The sequence below is a fragment of the Pleurodeles waltl genome, chromosome 3_1 (assembly GCF_031143425.1).
Source record: "Pleurodeles waltl isolate 20211129_DDA chromosome 3_1, aPleWal1.hap1.20221129, whole genome shotgun sequence".
Taxonomy (NCBI): domain Eukaryota; kingdom Metazoa; phylum Chordata; class Amphibia; order Caudata; family Salamandridae; genus Pleurodeles; species Pleurodeles waltl.
The window spans coordinates 1,287,530,427-1,287,554,898 of NC_090440.1; positions in this window are offsets into that span (position 1 = coordinate 1,287,530,427).

Sequence of the window (24,472 nt, forward strand, 5' to 3'; positions counted from 1 at the left end):
AGTGACCAGGTCAGTGATGGGGAGACAGAGAAATGGGGATGAACCATACTTGAAATAAGATGGGCTCATTGAAAAACTGGAAAATAAATTGGATGACTAATTTATTGTAACATACACCCAGAGGGCATCTTAGAGATGCCTCCTGAATACCTAGCCGACTTCTAGTGTAGGCTGACCAGTTTCTGCCAGCCTGGCACTCACCAGACATGTTGCTGGCCACATGGGGAGAGTGCCTTTGTCACTCTGTGACCAGGAACAAAGCCTGTACTGGGTGGAGGTGCTTCTCACCTCCCCCTGCAGGAACTATAACACCTGGCAGTGAGCCTCAAAGGCTCACCCCTTTTGTTACAGCTCCCCAGGGAATCCCAGCTAGTGGAGATGCCCGCCCCTCCGGCCACTGCCCCCACTTTTGGCGGCAAGGCTGGAGGAGATAATGAGAAAAACAAGGAGGAGTCACCTACCAGTCAGGACAGCCCCTCCATCTTGAGTTTGGAGGATTCCCCCAATAGGATTAGGGATGTGCCCCCCTCCCCACAGGGAGGAGACACAAAGAGGGTGTAGCCACCCTCAAGGACAGTAGCCATTGGCTACTGCCCTCCCAGACCTAAACACACCCCTAAATTCAGTATTTAGGGGCTCACCAGATCCCAGGAAGTCAGATTCCTGCAACCTGAAGAAACAAGAAGGACTGCTGACCTACAAGCCTGCAGAGAAGGAGGAAGACGACAACTGCTTTGGCCCCAGCCCTACCGGCCTGTCTCCAACTTCGAAAGCCTGCTCCAGTGATGCATCCGACAGGGACCAGCGGCCTCTGAAGCCTCAGAGGACTGCCCTGGACTGAAGGACCAAGAAACTCCTGTGAACAGTGGCCCTGTTCAAAACCAGCTACTTCTTTGCAACAAAGAAGCAACTTTCAAAGACTGCACGTATCCCTCCGGAAGCGTGAGACTTCACACTCTGTACCCGATGCCCCCGGCTCGAGATCCAGAAAGCAAACACCTCAGGGAGGACTCCCCGGCAGATGCGAGCCCATGAGTAACCAGAGATGACCCCCCTGAGCCCCCACAGCGACGCCTGCAGAGACAATCCAGAGGCTCCCCCTGACCGCGACTGCCTGTAACAAGGGACCCGACACCTGGAACCAACACTGCACCCGCAGCCCGCAGTACCTGAATGAACCGAACTACAGCGCAGAAGTGACCCCCAGGCGACCCTCTACTTAGCCCAGGTGGTGGCTGTCCCAAGAAGCCTCCCCTGTGCCTGCCTGCACTGTTAGAGTGACCCCCGGGTCCCTCCATTGTTTCCTACCTGAAACCTGACATTTGCTTTGCAAACTGCACCCGGCCGGCCCTGTGCCACTGAGGATGTGTTTTGTGTGCCTACTTGTGTCCCCCCCAGTGCTCTACAAAAAGCCCCTGGTCTGCCCCCGAGGACCCAGGTACTTACCTGCTGGCAGACTGGAACCAGAGCACCCCTGTTCTCCATAGGCGCCTATGTGTTTTGGGCACCGCTTTGACCTCTGCACCTGACCGGCCCTGAGCTGCTGGTGTGGTAACTTTGGGGTTGCCTTGAACTCCCAACGGTGGGCTGCCTATGCCCCAGAACTGTGACTTGTCGGTGTTTTACCTACCTCCTAATCTAACATTTACTTACCTCCCCCAGGAACTGTTGATTTTTGCACTGTGTCCACTTTGAAAATAGCTTATTGCCATTTTTACAAAGACTGTCCATGATATTGTTTCCATTCAAAGTTCCTAAGGTATCTAAGTGAAGTACCTTATATTTAAAGTGTTTACTGTAAATCTTGAACCTGTGGTTCTTAAAATAAACTAAGAAAATATATTTCTCAATATAAAATCTATTGGCCTGGAGTAAGCCTTTGAGTGTATGTTCCTCATTTGTTGCCTGTGTGTGTACAACAAATGCTTAACACTACCCTCTGATAAGCCTACTGCTCGACCACACTACCACAAAATAGAGCATTAGAATTATCTACTTTTCCCACTATCTAACCTCTAATGAGAACCCTTGGATTCTGTGCACACAATTTCTTACTTTGAAATAGTATATACAGAGCCAACTTCCTACAGTTACCTCAGTGCCAATTCAACCTCCAGGGCAGCTATCGGTTTACCTGCCTCAAATGCAGCATCCAACTCACAAACATAATTTTGGCTCTTACCACAATGTATATAGTCCCACAATTAAGCCATGTAAACAGCAGCTGCGACCTGCCGGAACATAGTCAGCTGGGAAAAAAATGTCCCTGAAAGTAGTGTTCAAATTATACTACATGAGGTGTCATGACAATAAATATTCTGCACAGTACTGGTGCCTAGATGTAAGTAGTAGTGAAAGACTCAGTTTAGGTGTTTAATAAGCTGGATAGAGGCACAGAATAATTTCAAATACATGAAAAGTAATAATTAATCCTACTTCTGGGATCAAAGCTACTGTCTCACAGACTTCTTACGCTCCAGACAATTAACATCCAGAAATATCTTGAGTTTTCTGCCTCGTTAACATCTTCCCATGCCCACTCACTTGTATATTTTTATCTTACTGTTTTTTTTTTAAATTTTAGATCTTAGTCTCAAATAATTTGACAGAAGGATTCGGATGATTAAAGTGCCTGCTTCATACATTTTTAAGGCCATTTTTTCCATATCATGGCAGTATATGTATAGCATATGATAGGAGTGGTTGAAGTACTGGTGAAAGTTATGAGAGCATCTAGAACTGGATTTGAGCAGCTAGCCTATGAGACTACATTAACATATGGTGCCAGCCCCAAATTACACTTGCATCCACTCAATGAACCACACATACCAAAAACCAATGCAAGAGATGACAAACAATCCATGTGAGACAAAACCACCATCCATTCTCAGTCCATAGATCCAGGCATGAATCAAAACATACACATCTAATAAAGCCACAACAATTAGCTTTGCCTATGCTTGTTTTATTCAGCACATATGTGACTCTACAAACTTGACGACAACAACTCATTGTAGTTTGTCTGAATGTTAGAAAGGTGTCTACTTGGGTATTTATAAGGTAGATTTGTATAAACAAGCCATATCACACGAGAAACGTTTTGCTGGAGCTTTTAGGTACTAAGGGCCACATGTATGAAAGAAAAAATGGTGAGTCTGTAATTGCAAATCCATGCGAATCACAATTATTGAATTGCAATTTGAGATGTACGTAGTCAGGGAATGAAGAATTTGCAATATTCTGTACAAAATAGCATTACAATTGGCCTAATCGCAAATAGCAATTACCTAAATTGCAAATAGGTAGCTTACCAAATCGTAAAACGCAACTCAGACTCGCAAAATGCAACCCAGAGTTGCAAAATGTAACTCAGAGTCACAAATTGAGGCTTGGACTTGCAACTAGTGAACAGATCCAAAAAACAGGGAAACTTCACTTCCTGGTGCTGGGGAATGACATCTGGCCTTAAATTACCATCCAAACTATCATCCTATCAAAGGGAGATATATTTTATATGCTAAAGTTTTTGATTTCAAATACAACACAGATGTGTATAAATAAGTGAAAGAGTATTACCATTTATTGTATATTACACAAACCAAGAAAAAAAAATTAATACTGATTTTTTTATGGAAAATCCTCTGGCAAATTATAAATCCGACTATGTTATGTTCCACATTAATGAGCCTGGAATGGTGTGCTATAGTCGTATTGTTCTACAATCTTTAGCATGTGCAAAAAATAAGCTGATCTGTTCCATAGGTCCTCCTTTTTCTGTAAACTAAGGGCCAGATTTACAAGAAAGTTGGCGCGGCGCGGCGCTGCACCAAAATTGGCCACGCCACAGTGCCTCACTTCAGAAAGGCAGGATTGTGCTGTATTTATGAAAATACAGTGCATCCCTGCGTTTCCCCTAATGCTAGTGCTAAATTTAGATGCCTAGCGCCAAAACATGCACCCTTCCACCATAGTGGAAGGATGCCTGCATTGCAGGGAATGATTGTTTATGTACAGGAAGGTATGTCTTCCTGCACATAAACAATCAATAATGGCAATTTGTTACTTCTATGTGTCCTGCAGAATGCAGCACACATAAAAGTAGCAAATCGTAATTATTTTGTTATTGTTTTTGTGTGGGAAGGGATACCTTCCTGCAGATAAACAATCATTCATGGCGTTTTGCTCTTTCTGTGAAAAAGCAAAAACGAGGAGAAATAAAAGTATTTCTCTTTGTTGCACCATGCTAATGCCACCCCTGGCGTTACTTTTTGCGCTGCCTCAGGTTTATGAATCCTCGTAAATGCAGGGCAGAGTCAAAAAGCAATGGGTGTTGCATTTGTACGCCCACAGCAACACCCATTGCACGCCTCTCGGCTGCAAAATTGCATCTGGGGCCCATATTTACAAAGCGGCATTACATTACAAAAAGTGTCTTAACACCACCTTGTAAATATGGTGCAGGCATTGTGCACTGGAGCGTCACTGAAGGTGACACTCTGGTGGTACAAGGGGCTTGTAAATAAGCCCCTGAACTCTTTACTCCTTTATTTTGGACTTTCTACCTCCCTTTCTTCCCCCACCCTCTTTCAGTGCCCTCTCCACTCTTGCTTCACTCCTCTTTAAAAAAGTTCAGGCTTGGAAACTTGTTAAAGGTTGTTTTAAGTCGTGTAATTATATCTCACACTATTCTCCTAACATTCAGATGGCAAACAATAATAAGGACAATGCTCTGCAAACTTCAGTCTGTTTAGTTATGTAGTTTTTTTCTTAACTGAAACTGAGAGGAGTGGCAGAGGTTAAATTCAAAGTTATGTGCTCTATCAAAAGAGTTTTCCGAGCAGAGCAGTAATCTTTGATCCTGTTGTGTCACAGAGACAACAGGTAGTTGTAGATATCCCACACAAAGACGATAATGCTATGGAACTAAATGTACCATGCAGGTACTGAAATGGTTGGTTACATTTTTTGCAGTTTTTCCGTAGCTGAGATTTGTCTTTCTTATGAAAGACCAAAGGAAAAAAGAGGAATAAAGAAAAGAAATAACATTGGTGGGAGTAGTTAACAGAAGATTTTGAGTCAGAAGTCTTAGCAATAAATAGACGTCTTAGCAGTAAATAGAATACATACATTAAGCTCTCTCTCTCTCTCTCTCTCTCTCTCTATATATATATATAAATATATATATATACACACACACATATCTATATATTCAAATGTAGATATAGAGATAAAGAGCTATTCAATAAAAAAAATAAAGGTATAAAGGTTGAAGACAAGTTATAATTAGGAAAAGGTACTTATTTGTATACAAACCCAAAATAAACTACACAAACATTAGAAATGTTAAAGTTATAATTATATAGTTATAACAACATTATTATTTGTGCACCACTCAGAAATTCAAATAACTCATACGCTTTCATTCACACTATTGTCAACTCGCTACACAGACTAGAGTAGTGTGCGGAGCAGAGTGGCATGGCATACATTAGAATGGTGTAGAATAAAGCGGTTCAGACCAGTGTAGAGTAGTATAAAGTAAAGTGGTGTGCAGTGGTGCAGATTACAGCAGAGTAGCTTGGAGTGCAGTGGTGCCAAGTAGACTGCAGTAGCTTAAAGTGCAATTGTGCAGAGTGCAGTGACATAGAGTAGAGTAGTGCAGACTAAATTACAGTGGCATAGAGAGTGGTGGCATAGTGTAGAGTGGTGCAGAGTAGAGTAGAGTGGCATAGAGTGCTCTGGCTGAGAGTGATGAGGAGGAGAGTAGAGTGGCATGCAATGCAGTGGTGTATAGTACACTGGTAGAGCAGTGCGGTGCAGAGTAGTGTACAGTGGCATAGAGTGCAGTGGCCTAGTGTAGAGTGAAGCAAAGTAGAGTAGAGTGGTCTATTGTGCAGTGGTGTAGAGTAGAGTGGTGCAGAGTGGAGTGACGTAGAGAGCAATGATGTAGAGTGGTGCAGAGTAGAATCCAGTGTTGTAGAGTACAGTGATGTAAAGTGCAGTGGTACATAGTAAGTGGTGAAGAGTGGAGTGGCACAGAGTGCAGGGGTGCACAGTACAGTGCCATGGAGTGCAGTAATGCACAGAGAGTGGCATATAGTGCAAGTGAGTAGAGTGCAGAGGCATAGAGTAGAGTGGTGTAGAGTAGAGTGGTGTAGAGTGCTGTGGCATAGAGTGGTGCAGAGTGGAGTGGAGCAGAGTGGAGTGGCATAGAGTGGTGCAGAGTACAGTTCAGTGGCATGGAGTGCAGTGGCATAGAGTGCAGTGGCATAGAGAAGAGTGGTGCAGAGTAGTGTACAGTAGCGTAGAGTGCAGTGGCATATAGTAGAGTGCCATAGAGTAGAGGAGAATACTGTATATTTCAGTGGCATATAGTGGTACAGAGTACAGTAGAGTGGCATAGAGTACAATGGCAAAGAGTGGTGCAGAGTAGAGTGCAGTGGCATAGAGTGCAGTGGTGTGGAGTATAGTGGTGCAGAGTGGAGCAGAGTAGAGTGGCACACAGTACAGTGGTGTACAGTGAAATGACATAGTTAGAGTGCCATACAGTGCAGTGGCATAGAGTAGAGTGGTGCAGAGTACAGTACAGCGGCATAGAGTGCAGTGGCATAGAACGGTGCAGAGTAGAGTGGCATAGAGGTCAATGGCTGAAAGTGGTGCACAGTTGAGTGCAGTGGCATAAAGTGCAGTGGTGTAGAGTGCAGCAAGGCAGAGTGCAGCAGCATAGAGTGCAGTGGCATAGAGAACAGTGGCATAGAGTACAGTGGTGCAGAGTACAGAGGTACAGATTAGAGCGGCACAGATCACAGTGGCACAGAGTACAATGGGGTAGAGTACAATGGCATAAAGTAGAATGAATGTCTATGCACCTCTAGAGGAGAGAGGATTGGGTACACTCAGTTATCAATTGTATTATGCTATGACCCAGTTACAGTGGACCGTGCATTGGCCGGCAGATATTACCACCTGAGAACAAAAGGAGGTGAGGAGCGAACTACGGGGGACACAATATTCCAGAATACTAGATGGAGGAGGCATCAGGGATCAAATCAGATAACATGTTACTAAGAGTAGCAAGAGCTTGATGGAGGAAATATGTCCCAACTAGGAAGAGGGAAGATATTGTTTTAACCAAACCTGCTTATTTGGTCTTCGCACCTGACCAAACCCCTGAAAACCCAATAACCGACTAACAGTTAGACAGACAATGGAATGACGAAGCGGGGGAATCTGATTGAGATCGAGGAATGATACACATTCACCTGTGTAAGGGAAACATACCAACAGAGTACAGGGCAGTTACTGTTGCACGGGTTTTGACCATGGTGCTGCTTCGGAGCTGGGGGGACCTGCAAGCTACACCCATCCGGCCTCAGGAATTAACATACTTTATTATACTTACACACATGATAGGACGTATGTACCCTGGCCATTACACAGCATGACTGTTTTGTGCAGAGATGGATACAAACATTCTTCATATGATATAGAAATGCTCGTGGCAACCTGATACTGGGAAGAAATTATTTGGTTCATAGGGGACCTGAATAATGCTCCCCTCCCTCTTTCCCCATGCAGAACCTACTGGATGTGTGCCCCATCTCCTAAAATAAACAAGATATGTCTAGATTTGTAAGTCTAGACTTGGTGCTGGCTGCCAAGTGTAGGATCGCCACAGCCTGGAAGTCAATGGCGCCCCCGCTACAACTGTGGAAATGCGACTTACTATCGTGGACAAGGGTGGAAAGAGTGACCAGATCACAGCTGGCTAGACAGAGAAATGGGGGCGAACCATACTTGAAATAAGATGAGCTCATTGAAAAACTGGAAAATAAATTGGATAGCTGACCTCTGTAAAGGGATATTGCGGAAAACCTAGCAGGAGTTGGGTCAGGCAGAGATGAAAGAGTGGCCCCAACCACAGAACATGGTTATGCCTTTAAGCTTATATTTCCACTGACCAACCACAGTTTTAATATGACTCCCTCCCTCTCTACAGATGGAGTAGTGTAGTAAGAGGTCCGCACTTAGGTGCATCTCGCCCGACACATTGCTATCTGTATTGTGCATATCAGCTGTACCTGTCTCATTAACTCTTGAGTTGAGTACAATAAAGCTCCACTGCGGAGGCAGTGCCAAAGAAATTAGAGTTTCCCTGAAGGCACTGACCTCTCTTACTGTTGCAGTACGTGCATGAAGCTTCACTTTGTATTGCATGAAGCTTCACTTTGTATGGACAATCTGAGCGTTATTTGTCTGTAATGGATATCTGTTGAATCTGCCAGTATGGACAAAAAACGTGGTATACCTGTCTAAAGTTGTCTGTTATGTAGACGAATTGATGCCAATGTCCACTGTTCCATGTAATGTGCTTAGGATAAACAAACAAATTGGAAAAAAAGTATAGTTCTGTATACCATGCAACATTTGTCATGAGGATAAACTTCTCTGTACCAAACAGGACCCCACCTAATATGTGAGTAATTACTAGTGCCCCAGTATTCACCCTTTAAGGTCCCTTGGCCACCATTAACTATTCGTCCAGGATATTCCACAGTAACACAAGTAGAGCTCTCATAGCTGGTGGACAACATATTGAAACAAAGGCACAGAAGAGATTCCCTCCAGAGAGAGAATTATTGCCAAGTTAAACTTGAAGGTGGCACCCTTGGAACTTTGCCTCTACTTTGCTCAGAGTGGAAGAGGTTTCAGACTAGATATTGTATGATTACCTCAGTGCCAATGTAACCTTCAGGGCAGCTATCGGTTTCCCTGCCTCAAATGTAGCATCCAACTCACAATAATTTTGGCTCTTACCACAATGTATAAAGTCCCACAACTAAGCCATGTAAACAGCAGCTGCTACCTGCCTGAACATAGTCAGTGGGGAAAAAATGTCCCTCAAAGCAGTGTTCAAATGATACTACACCGCCTCGTGACAATCATTATTCTGCAGAGTACTGGTGCCTAGATGTAAGTAGTGGAAAGACTCAGTTTAGGTGTTTAATAAGCTGGATAGAGGCACAGAAGAATTTCCAATACATGAAATAAAGTAATAATTAATCCTACTTCCGGCATCAAAGCTACTCTCTTACAAATAACCTTCTTACCCTCCAGACAATTAACATCCAGAAATATCTTGAGTTTTCTGCCCCCTTAACATCTTCCCATGCCCACTCACTTGTATATTTTTTTCTTACTGTTTTTTTTTTAAATTTTAGATCTTAGTCTCAGATACCTTGACAAAAGGATTCAGATGACTAAACTTTCTGCTTTATACATCTTAAGGCCATTTTTTCCATATCATGGCAGTATATGTATAGCATATGATAGGAGTGGTTGAAGTACTGGTGAAAGTTATGAGAGTATCTAGAACTGGATTTGAGCAGCTAGCCTATGAGACTACATTAACATATGGTGCCAACCCAAAATTACACTTGCATCCACTCAATGAACCACACGTGCCAAAAAACAATATAACAGATGGCAAACAATGCATGTGAGAAAAAGCCACCATCCATTCTCAGTCAATAGATCCAGGCATGGATCAAAACATACACATCTAATAAAGCCACAACAATTAGCTTTGCCTATGCTTCTTTAACTCAGCACATATGTAACTCTACAAACTTGACGACAACAACTGATTGTATTTTGTCTGAATGTTAGAAAGGTGTCTACTTGGGTATTGATAAGGTAGATTTGTATAAACAAGCCATATCACACGAGAAACGTTTTGCTGGAGCTTTTAGGTACTAAGGGCCACATGTATGAAAGAAAAAATGGTGAGTCTGTAATTGCAAATCCATGCGAATCACAGTTTCCGAATTGCAATTTGAAATGTACATAGTCAGGCAATGAAGAATTTGCGATTCGGTACAAAATCGCATCACAATTGGCCTAATCGCAAATAGCGATTACCTAAATTGCAAATAGGTAGCTCACTAAATCATAAAACACAACTCAGACTCGCAAAATGCAACTCAGAGTTGCAAAATGTGACTCAGAGTCACAAATTGCGGCTTGGACTATCAAATAGTGAACAGATCCAAAAACCAGGGAAACTTCACTTTCTTGTGCTGGGCAATGAAATCTGGCCCTAAATTATCATCCAAACTATCATCCTATCAAAGGGAGATATATTTTATTAACTAAAGTTTTTGATTTCAAACACAAAACAGATGTGTATAAATAAGTGAAAGAGTATGTAACCTTTATTGTATATTAGACAAACCAAGAAAGAAATGTTAATACTGATTTTTTATGCAAACTCCTCTGACAAATTATAAATTCGACTATGTTATGTTCCACATTAATGAGCCTGTAATGGTTTGCTATAGTCGTATTGTTGTAAAGTCTTTAGCATGTGCAAAAAATAAGCTGAACTAGTCCATAGGGCCTCCTTTGTCTGCAAACTTAGGGCCAGATTTACAAGAAAGTTGGTGCTGCGCTGCACCAAAATTGCCAGCACCAGTAGTGCCTCACTTCAGAAAGGCAGGATTGTGCTGTATTTATGAAAATACAGTGCATCCCTGTGTTTCCCCTAATGCTAGTGCTAAATTTAGATGCCTAGCGCCCAAACATGCACCCTTCCACCATAGTGGAAGGATGCCTGCATTGCAGGGAATGATTGTTTATGTGCAGGAAGGTGTCCCTTCCTGCACATAAACAATCAATAATGGCAATTTGTTACTTCTATGTGTCATGCGGAATGCAGCACACACAAAAGTAGCAAATCGTAATTATTTTGTTATTTTTTATGTGCAGGAAGGGATACCTTCCTGCACATAAACAATCATTCATGGTGTTTTGCTCTTTCTGTGAAAAAACAAAAACGAGGAGAAATAAAAGTATTTCTCCTTGTTGCACCATTCTAATGCCACCCCTGGCGTTACTTTTTGGCTCTACCTCAAGTTTATGAATCTTCGTAAATGCAGGGCAGAGTAAAAAAGCAATGGGTGTTGCGTTTGTAAACCCACAGCAACTCCCATTGCACGCTTCTCTGCCGCAGAAAATTGCACCTGGGGCCCATATTTACAAAGCGGCATTACATTACAAAATGTGGCTTAACACCACCTTCTAAGTATGGTGCAGGCATTGCGCACTGGAGCATCACTGAAGGTGACACTCTGGTGGTACAAGGGGCTTGTAAATATTCCCCTAAATTCTTTAGCCCTTTATTTTGGCCTTTCTACCTCCCTTTCTTCCCCCACCCTCTATCAGTGCCCTCTCCACTCTTGCTTCACTCCTCTTTAAAAAAGTTCAGGCTTGGAAACTTGTTAAAGGTTGTTTTAAGTCGTGTAATTATATCTCACACTCTTCTCCTAACATTCAGATGGCAAACAATAATAAGGACAATGCTCTGCAAACTTCACTCTGTTTAGTTATGTAATTTTTTTTACTGAAACTGAGAGGAGCGGCAGAGGTTAAATTCCAAGTTATGTGCTCTATCAAAAGAGATTTTCCCAAGCAGAGCAGTAATATTTGATCCTGTTGTGGCACAGAGACAACAGGTAGTTGTAGATATCCCACACAAAGACAATAATGCTATGGAACTAAATGTACCATGCAGGTACTGAAATGGTTGGTTACATTTTTTGCAGTTTTTCCGTAGCTGAGATTTGTCTTTCTTATGAAAGACCAAAGGAAAAAAGAGGAATAAAGAAAAAAATAACATTGGTGGGAGTAGTTAACAGAAGATTTTGAGTCAGAAGTCTTAGCAATAAATAGAATACATACATTCATATCTCTCTCTCTCTCTATATATATATATATATACACACACACACACACACACACACACACACACACACACACACACACACACACACACACATATATGTATTCATAGTAGATATAGAAATAAATAGCTATTCAATTAAAAAAATAAAGGTATAAAGGTTGAAGACAAGTTATAATTAGGAAAAGGTACTTATTTGTATACAACCCCAAAATAAACTACACAAACATTAGAAATGTTAAAGTTATAATTATGTAGTTATAACAACATTATTATTTGTGCACCACTCAGAACTTCAGATAACTCATGCACTTTCATTCACACTATTATCAACTCGCTACACAGACTAGAGTGGTGTGCGGAGCAGAGTGGCATGACATACATTAGACTGGTGTAGAATAAAGCGGTTCAGACCAGTGTAGAGTAGTATAAAGTAAAGTGATGTGCAGTGGTGCAGATTACAGCAGAGTAGCCTGGAATGCAGTGGTGCCAAGCAGACTGCAGTAGCTTAAAGTGCAATTGTGCAGAGTGCAGTGACATAGAGCAGTGCATACTAAATTACAGTGGCATAGAGAGTGGTGGCATAGTGTAGAGTGGTGCAGAGTAGAGTATAGTGGCATAGAGTGCTCTGGCTGAGAGTGATGAGGAGAGTAGAGTGGCATGCAATGCAGTGGTGTATAGTACACTGGTAGAGCAGTGCGGTGCAGAGTAGTGTACACTGGCATAGATTGCAGTGGCATAGTGTAGAGTGATGCAAAGTAGAGTAGAGTGGTCCATTGTGCAGCGGAGTATAGTAGAGTGGTGCAGAGTGGAGTGACTTAGAGAGCAATGATGTAGAGTGGTGCAGAGTAGAATCCAGTGTTGTAGAGTATAGTGATGTAGAGTGCAGTGGTACATAGTAGAGTGGTAAAGAGTGGAGTGGCACAGAGTGCAGGGGTGCACAGTACAGTGGCATGGAGTGCAGTAGTGCAATTGAGTAGAGTGTAGAGTGGTGTAGAGTGTTATGGCATAGAGTGGTGTAGAGTAGAGTGGAGCAGAGTGGAGTGCAGTGGCATAGAGTGGTGCAGAGTACAGTTCAGTGGAATGGAATGCAGTGGCATAGAGTGCAGTGGCATAGAGAAGAATGGTGCAGAGTAGTGTACAGTAGCATAGAGTTCCGTGGCATATAGTAGTGTCACAGAGTAGAGGAGAATGCTGTATATTTCAGTGGCATATGGTCGTACAGAGTACAGTAGAGTGACATAGAGTACAATGGCAAAGAGTGGTGCAGAGTAGAGTGCAGTAGCATAGAGTGCATTGGTGTGGAGTATAGTGGTGCAGAGTGGAGCAGAGTAGAGTGGCACACGATACAGTGGTGTACAGTGAAATGACATAGTTAGAGTGCCATACAGTGCAGTGGCATGGAGTAGAGTGGTGCAAAGTACAGTACAGCGGCATAGAGTGCAGTGGCATAGAACGGTGAAGAGTAAAGTGGCGTAGAGGTCAATGGCATAAAGTGGTGCACAGTTGAGTGCAGTGGCATACAGTGCAGTGGTGTAGAGTGCAGTAAGATAGAGTGCAGCAGCATAGAGTGCAGTGGCATAGAGAACAGTGGCATAGAGTCCAGTGGTGCAGAGTACAGAGGTACAGATTAGAGCGGCACAGATTGCAGTGGCACAGAGTACAGTGGCATACAGTGCAGCATTGTACATTGATGCTGAGTAAAGTGCAGTGGCGTACAGTGGAGTAGTGCAATTTGCTCTAAACTGTACTTTTTAGGTAGAACTTCAGTACATTGTAAACTTATTTTTTATAAAATAGATGCAATCAATAATCATTTTCCTTATGTTTACCCAGTTTGCTAAAGTCTCTCATCTCTTCATGCAGATTACAAAAGTATTACTAATGTAGACATTACTATTAAGCGCAGAACCCACACAAAGCGTGCTGAAAATAATATGACCCCCTTTTAATTTTTTAAGGGCTGGCATCAGCCAATAACATTGTGTTTTTTCATCGCCATGTACCATGGTATCCCATGAAATGACTGCGGTATAGCACATTTGATGAAAGTCCACTCAGTTGTTTTGTCGCTACGTCCGTGTAAAAGGTATATGAAAAATGCATTGGTGGAAAAACATGTTTTAGGACCTACCTTTTTACTTTGCACCCTCTTAACTAATTGCACGAAGCTTGACTTTGCATCATCATCCAAGGTAGAAAAAGGAATAGGTCTGCAAAGTTTCATGGAGATTCTTCAAATGATAGCAACATTATTACCAATCAAAAATCCGAGGAAATCTTATCTCTCGAAATCATAATTATAACTAAAGAGTACACACACGCACACACAAACACACATGCGCGCACACACACACACACACACACACACACACACACACACACACACACACACACATATATATTTATGTATATATATATATTGCCAAGTGGTAGTTATAGTTAGGACCTAGTTTCTATAGAAATAACTTTTATTGTTTTCCCTATAACTCTGGTGCTGTTTGATGAATCTTCCCCAAGTTTTCCAAGAAAATAAGACACTTACTTCAGCTGCTGTCTGGAAAGTTTTGGGATGATCCATTAAGCGGGGGTTGAGAAAAAGGGGGAGGGGGACCCCAAAACGTGTTTTCCCCATTAATTTTTCCATAGGTATTTTGAACAGCAATAGCGCCCAACCACGGGATGTAATTACATCAAATTTGGCAGCAAGGTAGCTCTTGGTCCAGAAAGAGACCTTTTTGTTATTTGGTGCAAATCCATTCAGTAGTTTTTAAGACATTATGGGAAATACAAATTTGTATATCTAGGTAAACAAAAGATTTGCGACCACTCCTGATCTCATGCTGAGATTTGATTGGCTGCCAACACTTCAACAACGATCCGGTGAAAAAGTTTTTAGAAAAAGTGAAGTGTGGGCTGCCACACTTCATAATTGTAAATCCTATGGGTGGGCCAAGTCCCGGGGGCATTGTTCATTGTAATGCAGAGGGCCACTCACCCCCCCCACAGCCCAGGACCCACCACCTTCCTGTGGCACAGATGTAAATCAACTGGTGTGGGCTGATCGGCCCCCCAAATCCCCGGGGACCACTACTTCCCCTGGGCTAATAGTAAAAAATGGAAAGGTGGTCTGTTTCGGACCCCCGTAGCCCGGAGACCACCACCTCCCCTGGGCTTTTTCCACATTGGAGGGGGGCCGTGATCCCCCCCTCGAGGAGCCACTGATGGTCCTGGGGGCCGCCACTGCCCAGGGCCACCTCCTAATATGTCCCAGGGTGCCCGCCCTGGGACATAGCTGTTTGGTTTTGCTTGGTGGGAGCTCTCAGAAAGTGCAGTTTTCATCTGTGTTCCGTGCACGCAAATATGCATGCAGGGTAGGCAGATGAAAACATTGCTCCGGCATGCAGGGAGCTGCTATTAAAAGCCACTCCTTGTTTGCTAGGGCAATGCGAGCTAATGCAGGAGGCAGGAGCCAGCTGGGACTGCGGGGGAGGCCTTGAGGCTCCCCCGTGGTCAAGTAATGTAGTGCAGATACACTCTTTGGACAAGATAATGTAATTTTGCAGCCTTGCATTACAAGCCAAGTGAAAAATTTAACTCTCAACCGAAGCATGCGCTTCTGGGTTTTTGTTAACAGCTGCAACTGTGAAGCTTTCAGACACCTTCTTTAGATGGTCCTGTAGTAGATGCAACAATAGGATAGCTTAGCGCATTGTACTGTCCTCGTTGCTAACTAAAGGGAGTAGAATCTATGTCAGGCATTTGACTAGGCCACATTTGTGTGCATGCATGGTCATAGCTTTCCCAATTGCATCCCCTCCTCTTTGAATGACATAGTCATTGATCTGTCTGTACTGCTCAAACAGACATTGCAACATGTTATAAGTCAAGTTATAACGAGTTGGCACCTCCTGTACCAGGGTTTTGACTGGTACTCTATTAGCATGCTGAATAATCCGCAACTGCTTCCGGGCTTTAAAAGAATGGCTGAAGTGAGTGCAGATTCTTCTGCAGATGGTCAGTATGTTGCTGACTCTGTGAGAAACTCTTGCACAACCAGGTTGATGCAATGTGCCAATCACAGGACCCTGAAATAGTCACCACCTACCAAGGCCTTGACTATGTTACTGCCATTGTATGTGGCAACAAATCCATTTCTGAGACCTCTGAGTCGCTGCCATTCAGACACCTTGCTTTTAAATTCCTCCAAGATGTTTGCAGGTGAATGTGATTTCTCAATGGCAAACATGGCTACTGTTGCATGCCAAAGAATGCTCTTAAAGGTTACTTCAGGACCAAGATCTGTAGATAGCTGTTGTCATTCCCCCACAATAGAGGTCCAGTATGCAGTGATGACATGTAACCAGTCACCTGTCTGTTGTCAGGTGGATAGGGTGAACAACACCTTGCTGCAAACCTTGTCTAACCAATTGCAGCACATCATGATGCAATGCTAGAAAGGCAACTCTGGCAAAATAGGTCCAACTTGGAACCTTCCTTTTCAGAAGATGGCTGTCACAAATTTTAAGAATTTCACTCCTTACACAAAAGAAAAAGGGAGGAGGTCCAGTGCTAAAATGTTTGCCAGCTGTTGGATGCTTCGGTCATAGGGCCCCCACTGCCTAAACATGCCCATAATAGAAGCCTGGATTTTCTTCTTTTCTGGGGCCACTGACGTGGCAACTTTTGAGAAGTAAGTAGTGGTAGACAATGTGTGTCGTGGGGCAGTCACTGTATGCCATGGTGTCTCCATCTGATACTGAGGCCCTCAGTACAACCCTGGCAGTAAAGCCCGCTTACCGCTGTGCCGACGGCCACCATGATACCGTGACCACGGCAGTAATCCGCCACGGGTATTATGACCCACACTGAGAATACCGCCACAATACAGACACCCACACAAGTCCGCCAGACCAAATGTCAGTGATAAACTGGCGATAGCAAAACCCACACCGTCACGCCAACAGGAATACGCCCACAGTATCATGACCCACGAATCAATGCAGCGGTCTTTCAACCCCAGTAAACCATTGGCGGTACACACCGCCAGGCTCAAAAATACACAAACACTTACAAAACTACACCACATTGGACAATTCAAAATACACACACCTGACACATATACACACCACAACACTATAAAACACACACGCATATTACCCATAACCCCTTACAACAACAAAAAGAGAGCAAGCACAGAGAGACAAGAAAACAGCACACAACCAATCAGAGGCACAGAACACCATCACTCATTCACCATCCACGCACATCACCCTATACACTCCAACACATCACCCCACACATCATCTCACACATATCACTCACACCACATCCATAGCACCCCAAAGAGACCTCAGGTTTTCTGAAGAGGAGCTAAGGGTCATGGTGGAGGAAATCATCCGTGTAGAGCCACAGCTATTCGGATCACAGGTGCAGCAGACCTCCTTTGCAAGGCAGATGGAGCTATGGCGGAGAATCGTGGACAGGGTCAACGCTGTGGGATAGCACCCCAGAACAAGGGATGACATCAGGAAGAAGTGGAACAACCTATGGGGGAAGGTGCGTTCCGTGGTTGCAAGACACCAGGTAGCCATACAAAGGACTGGCGGTGGACCCCCACCTCCTCCCCCACAACTAACAACATGGCAGGAGCAAGTCTTGGTGATCATGCATCCTGAGGGCCTCGCAGGAGTAGCAGGAGGACTGGACTCTGGTAAGTCAAACTTTACTATTATATACCCCACCCTACCTGCATGCCGTCACAAACTCCTACCCCTACCCTCATCCCCATCACTCCACCACCTCACATATACCCCACTATCACAACCCACCCATCCCTAAACCAATCCCTGCATGTAACACCAATGCATGGACACCCATCACAGCCCTGCATGGACACCCATCACCACAGCATGCCCAGTAGAGAGACTCACCCAGCCCACACAATCAGCAATCACACAAGGCCAAGGCGATAGGGAATGCACAATTATACAGTGAAACACACCTATTGCACAAGATGGCACACACAGATAGAATAACAATGCATTTGCATCCCAACAGGACACCTACCCAACGTCACCGGAGAGTAGGTGCCACCAACATCCTGTCCCCCCCAGAAGAGGCCCACAGTGAGGACAGCAGCTCTGCACGCCTGGATCACGATGACCAACCTGGCCCATCAGGGACCTCCGGACAGTCGGTTACCCTGCCACAGTCCCAACCCACCACAGAGCCTCCCCCCCTCAGGAAACACCAGCACAGCACCCACACAGCGGGCCAATCCCTCTGGCCCCAGGACACGTCAATGAGAAGTGTGTCTACCACTACAGGGAACCCAGGCAACCTCAAAAACACAGGACGATCAGGGACCTGGGGTCAGTGGCACACAGTTCAGGGGACAGTGGCACAGGACAACAGGGAAACTGGGAGTACTGCTGTGCGACAGTGGGAGGACAGGCCCAGGCAACCGACCCTGCACGAGGCACTCTCAAACATCATGGGAGCATACCACCATTCCCAGGAGACCATGGGCATGGTACTGGCCAAGTTACAGGAGACCCAGCGGCTGCAGGAGGGACAGTACCAGGGGATCAGGGAGGAACTAACAAAAATCTACACCATCCTGGTCACCATAGCAGGAGTGCTGGATGACATGGGCAAGACCATGAGGGAGGCAGTGGCATAACAAAGGGCCCCTGACACTAGCCAAACTGAGGAACAGCCTTCCAACTCCGCCGGCGTTGGTGGACAGGAGGCCCTGCCACAGGACCAACAGGCCACCAGCACCCCACCCCCTGCAGAAAGAGAACCACCCCGCAAACGGTCCCTGCGATCCAGACAGAAGACAGAAAATTGCCAAGCCCCCCACCAGGAAATAGGACTCTCCTGATTGTCACCCTTATGTCCCACTATGTCACCCTGTCCACCTTGAACTGTCATTACTCCACTTCCTATGCCCCATTGGACAATGCACCTGTGATACCAAGAGACTGGACTCTACCATGGACCTTCCTCCACCACCACCCCAGCCCCTTGCACTGACCCCATACTATTTAGCACAAAAATTAAATACCATTTAACTATAAATCATACTGGAGTCAGTGTAATGATTGGAAATATGTATTCTTACAACATTCTTAAAGCATTGCAATGTCTATGTTCATTGAATTATACCAATGTATGACAGTTGGTGGGCAGCAGTACATATAGCAGGAGCCAGAATGGGGAACACAGATCTGAAAAAAGGGAATCCAAAGGGAACAGTCAGTGGCCATAGACAGAGGGTAAGAGGCTCCCATGTACAATGTCCAAACGTATACTGAAATGTGAAGAGGAGTTACAGTGTCTTACCTGTGTGTCACTGGAAGTAGTGCTGGATAATGTTTGTTCTGTTGTCCACATCTTCTTCATCTGCCTCCTCTTCCTCACTGTCCACGGGCTCCACCGCTGCCACAAGACCATCACCAGGCTCATCCTCCAGCAGAAAAGGCACCTGGCGTCTCAATGCCAGGTTGTGCAACATACAGCATGTCACGATGATCTGGCACACCTTCTTGGGTAAGTAGTACAGGGATCCACCTGTCAGATGGAGGCACTGGAACCTGGCCTTCGGGAGGCAAAAGGTCCTCTCAATAATCCTCCTTGTTCGCCCATGTGCCTCATTGTAACGTTCCTCTGTCCTTTCCTGGGATTCCTCACTGGGGCAGTAGCCATGAGAGCTTGGGGTAACCAGAGTCACCTGCAAATATCGAGGGACAACTGTGAGACACACACTAACCATTATGGACAACCCCATGCCCAGACACCTACTTATACGGTGTGGGGACCTTGGACTCACCTAATAACCACACCCAGTGTCTCTGGAGTTGGCCCATCACATAAGGGATGCTGCTATTCCTCAGGATATAGGCGTCATGCACTGAGCCAGGATATTTGGCATTCACATGGGAGATGTACTGGTCCACCAAACACACCATTTGCACATTCATCTAAAGATGGCTTTTTCTATTCCTGTACACCTGTTCATTTCTGTGGGGGGCACAAATGCCACATGTGTACCATCAATGGCACCAATGATGGTGGGGATATGTCCTAGGGCATAGAAGTCAACTTTCACTGTGGCCAAATCCTCCACCGGGGGGATGACAATGTAGCTAGGCATGTGTTTCAGCAGGGCAACCCGTTGGAGAACATTGGCTGAGACATCCCTGATGCCATGGCCACTGTTGTTTGAAAAGATCCACTTGCCAGGAAATGGAGCACTGACAGAACCTGCACTAGAGGGGGTATTCCTGTGGGCTGGCGGATAGCTGACATCAGGTCTGGCTCCAATTGGGCACACATTTCTTGGATTGTGGCACGATCAACTCTATATGTGATGATAATGTGTCTCTCCTCTATTGTTGACAGGTCCACCAGGGGTCTGTACTCCGGAGGATGCCGTCATCTCATCATCTGCCTCAGCGGTTGTAGCCTATGGAGGAGAAAGGTGAGCAGAAGGTCATTTACAACATAGATAGCACAACTGTGTTTGAATTAATGTCACAGAAGGAGTGTTTAAATTTGAGAGTCAGTATATGTGCCAATATGTGGTGTGCCGCAGTTAGGTGCGATGCCATGCGCCCCCCTGAAATGGCGTCTGCCTGACCTGTGAGGAGGGACAAGGGGAAATGAGGTAACTGCGCTGGCATTGTGCTGCATCGCGGTAGGCGGTCAATGACCGCCGCGCAACTCCGCATTGGTTATCAGTGGGGCCTATGGGTCCCAGGAGCCAATGCCGATGTACGCCAGGGGTGACGGTACGCACCGCCACGGATGTCACCGCCATTTTCTACCTATTCACTCACTTGCTACCTGACCATCAACAGGAGAGGACCTACAATGCAAGTGCTGCTGTGACCTGAGTATGGAAGCGGCACTGGCTAGAGTGTAGGGGGAAGGGCCCCTGTCTTCACTGCGGATTTGGAGAAACTGGTGGATGGGGTCCTCCCCCAGTACACGTTACTCTACGGTCCTCCAGACAAACAGGTGAGTACACTGTGAGCAGGATTTGTGGGCAATGCCTGTTTGGAGTGGTGTGGATGTAAGGCACATGTTGGGGGGTGCTAATGTGTCCTGCCCTGAATGCTGCATGAGAGGTGGTCAGTATATGTGCATCAGTGCATGGCTGGGAATTGGTGGGCAATGAGTATGACGGTCCGGACGGGTGAGTAATTCCAATTTCCGCTGTCTCTTCCCTCTAGGTCAGCGCCTACCAGAAAAAGGGTATTTGGTGTGCCATTGCCAAGGAAGTGCGGACCCTGGGGGTCTATCACAGGTGGAGCACCCACTGCCACAAGAGATGGGAGGACCTGCGCCATTGGACTAAGAAGACGGCCTCCCAACGTGGAAGGGGTGCCTTTCGCACCATGACCCCCCTGATGTTCTGCATCCTGGCAGTGGCCTATCCGCAGTTGGATGGGCGCTTGAGGGCATCACAGCAGCCACAAGCGGGTGAGTACAGATTCTGATTCCTGATTTTGCGCGCTTTAGGAACTAGCTGGGTGGGGGATGTGGGCTGTGGGTACCCCTAGGCCAGCGCGATCATGGCAGGGTGGGTCTCTTGTTTGCAGGCTCTGAAGCACCCCCACCCCAATGGTACAAGTGGCCAACTACTAGTGGGCAGGGTCCTGTGGGTATCAGGTGTGCAGATGCTGGCGTTAGGCATTGTTCACCATGGGCTGGTGACTACCTTAGTGAGTGGTTAGGCATGGCCTAGTGCATAGGGCAACTCAGTGTGTGTTGTGTACGCCAACGGTAGTGGTGTTGCTGGCATTGACCATGTGTATCCTCTGTCTATCCCTCCCTTCTTGTTTTGTCACCCTGTCCTTATGTGCATTAGCATAATCTAGCGGAGGAGCAGAGGCACCGGCGACGGAGGGAGCTCCATCCCACATAGCCCATGAGGGCGAATCCACTGAGGGTGAAGGCACCAGTGGGACTGATGGCGAGGGGAGCTCCACGACGGGGACAGGAGGGGATACCAGTGACAGTGACTCCTCCACCGATGGAAGCTCCCTGGTGGTGGCGGACACCTCTGTGCCCACCCCAACAACAGGTACAGCTGCCACCCCCCACCAGCACCGCCCTCCCAGCAGCCCCTCAGTGTGTTTCCCGTACCCGCTCACCCAGGAGGGTGGGCATCTCCTTCACCCCAAGCACCTCCGGCCCTGCCTCAGTCAGCCCTGCTGCCCTCAGTGAGGAGGCTATTGACCTCCTGAGATCCCTCACTGTTGGGGTCCATCCAGGGTGTTGAGAGGCATTTGCAACAAACAAATGCATACCTGGAGGGCATTCATTCTGGTGTGGCGGCCCAACAGAGAGCGCTTCAGGCTCTGGCCCTCAGCACTGATGGCAGCAATTGTCCCTGTGTCCAGCCTCCCCCCTCCAACTTCCACTACCCAGCCCCAATCCCCTCTACCTCAGTCTATCCCAAGCACACCTTCAGACAAGCATGCACACACATCAACACATAAAAGTGTCTCAGGAAAACATAAGCACCACACATCATCACACAGGCACTCACACAAGCACCATACCCATGCACACATACCAACATCCACTTCCTCCACTGTTTCCCCCTCCTCCTCTTCATCCAGTAGCGTCTCCACTCACATCTGCATGCACTACATCATCAGCCACTGCCTCTATCACCAGCACGCCCATCACAACACACCCCTCACGAGCAATCACCACCCCCACAACCATGCACACATCCTCTGTGTCCTCTCCCAGTGTGTCTGTGAGCCCTCCTCCCAAAGTACACAAATGCAGGCACACACCCACTCAACAGCCATCCACCTCACAACCCATGCACCTTCTCCCAAACTCAGCAGACGTACACCTCCTACAACCACTACCTCTTCCTCCACTCCCACACCCCCTCCACCTTCCCGTCCCAGTGTGTCTAAAAAACGTTTCCTGGCTAAAACGTACCTCTTCCCTACGCCTCCCCTCCCGTTCTTCCCCTAGGTCCAGGATGTCTAGATCCCAGGCCAGCACCTCAGCCACCAACTCGGCGTCCGCTGTGGTCCCATCAAGTCCAAGAGGATCAAAGGGGGCACCCGTCTGGGCTGACAAGGTGCCATCTACAGATGCTAAAGACCACCCGATTCCGCCACCTGCCAAGGTTAAGAAGGGGACAACATGCAGCAAGGGCAAGGTGCATGACCCACCCAGCAAGGCCTCATCCTAAACAAAAGAGGACAGTGCCAAGGTCCCAGCAGCGTCTACCAAAGTGGGGAAGGGACACCAAGGCAAGGGCAAGTCACTTCAGGGCTCGGAGCCTCCAGGTGAGGGACTGGTGACCGCCCCCTGCACCGCCGCTGCCACAATGACAGTCACCAGCATCATCCCCAATGGGCTGCCATCCGAGACTCCTGGAGACAGCCTGGTGTCTCCCTCCACTACTGAAAGCACCTGCACCACGGGCACCACCGGCAGCATCTCCGCCGCAGACACCGCCGCAGGCATCGGCACCTGCACCGCCATATCCACCGCCATATGCACTGCCACATGCCCAGCCGGTGCCACTACATCGGACATCAGCAGCATCCCCAGTGGGCAGCTGTTTGAGGCTGCAGGAGACGTCCTGGACCCTGCACCCACCAGCACTGGCACTACCAGCAGTTTGCAGCCTAAGGCTCCGCAGGATGGAGTGTGGCTCTGCCTCCATGGAGTATCATGCTACCTGTTCCCTGCACATCTCATGCCTCAGACACCCAGGTGAGGGAATGTGAACTGCCACACCCCAGGTGCAGCATCACTGTGCACAAGGCCCCCTCCAGAACCAGTGGAGAACTGCATCCACTCACTCAATCCTTGGCAGGATGAAGTACACTGGGCACAAGGCCCCCTCCAGAACCAGTGGTGAAGCCATCCACTAGAGAATGCAAGGGAGTGTGGCCTTGCATTCCCCAGGAGCAAGCAGTGGGCATACCACCCACTTGAGAGATTTGAGATACTGTGGCTTTGCACTCCCCAGGACCAAGCAGTGGGCAAACCACCCACTTGAGAGACTTGAGAGACTGTGGCCTTGCACTCCCCAGGACATCGCTGTGGCCATGTTGCCCCCTCGAGGAGCAGTGGCGTAGTACCATCTTCCGGCTGAGGTGCCCCCTTCCCCCTGAGGTGCCTGTGTTTTTTCGACCTGATGCCTCTGCAGTGTTCTCTCCATTTTGAGGCAGGAGTAAAGTGTGGGCTTCGCCAATGATTTTTTGGGCCACTGGTCCATGGACATTTGCAATGGACAGTGTACAGCCCTCTGTCATATTGTACATATTTGTAGAAAGTAGTGTTTTCAATCGTTCACTTTATATACATTTTCAAAATATTACAGCTTTGACTCCATTCCTTTTGTCCTTGCATTCTTCCAGGGGGTTAGGGGTGTATCTGTAATGCTGTTGGATGTGTTAGTGTGTATGGTGTTGTGGGTGAGGGTGTGGGTGTTGCGTGTGTGTGTCACTCTCTTTTTCCTCCCCCCTCCTCTGTGTGCTAGGTGCAGTACTCACCGTCGTCGCCACCACCTTCTTTCAAATTCCTGGTGTATTAGTAGATACACCAGCATGGGGAGGACCTGCAATTCGTGCTCCATGGCATCCTGATTCTTCGTTGACTGTCGAAAGATGAGTGGTTCCCCTTCAGTGTACTGTTTCTGCCATGCTTTTGATGGCGTTGGTACTGCCCCGGAAAAGC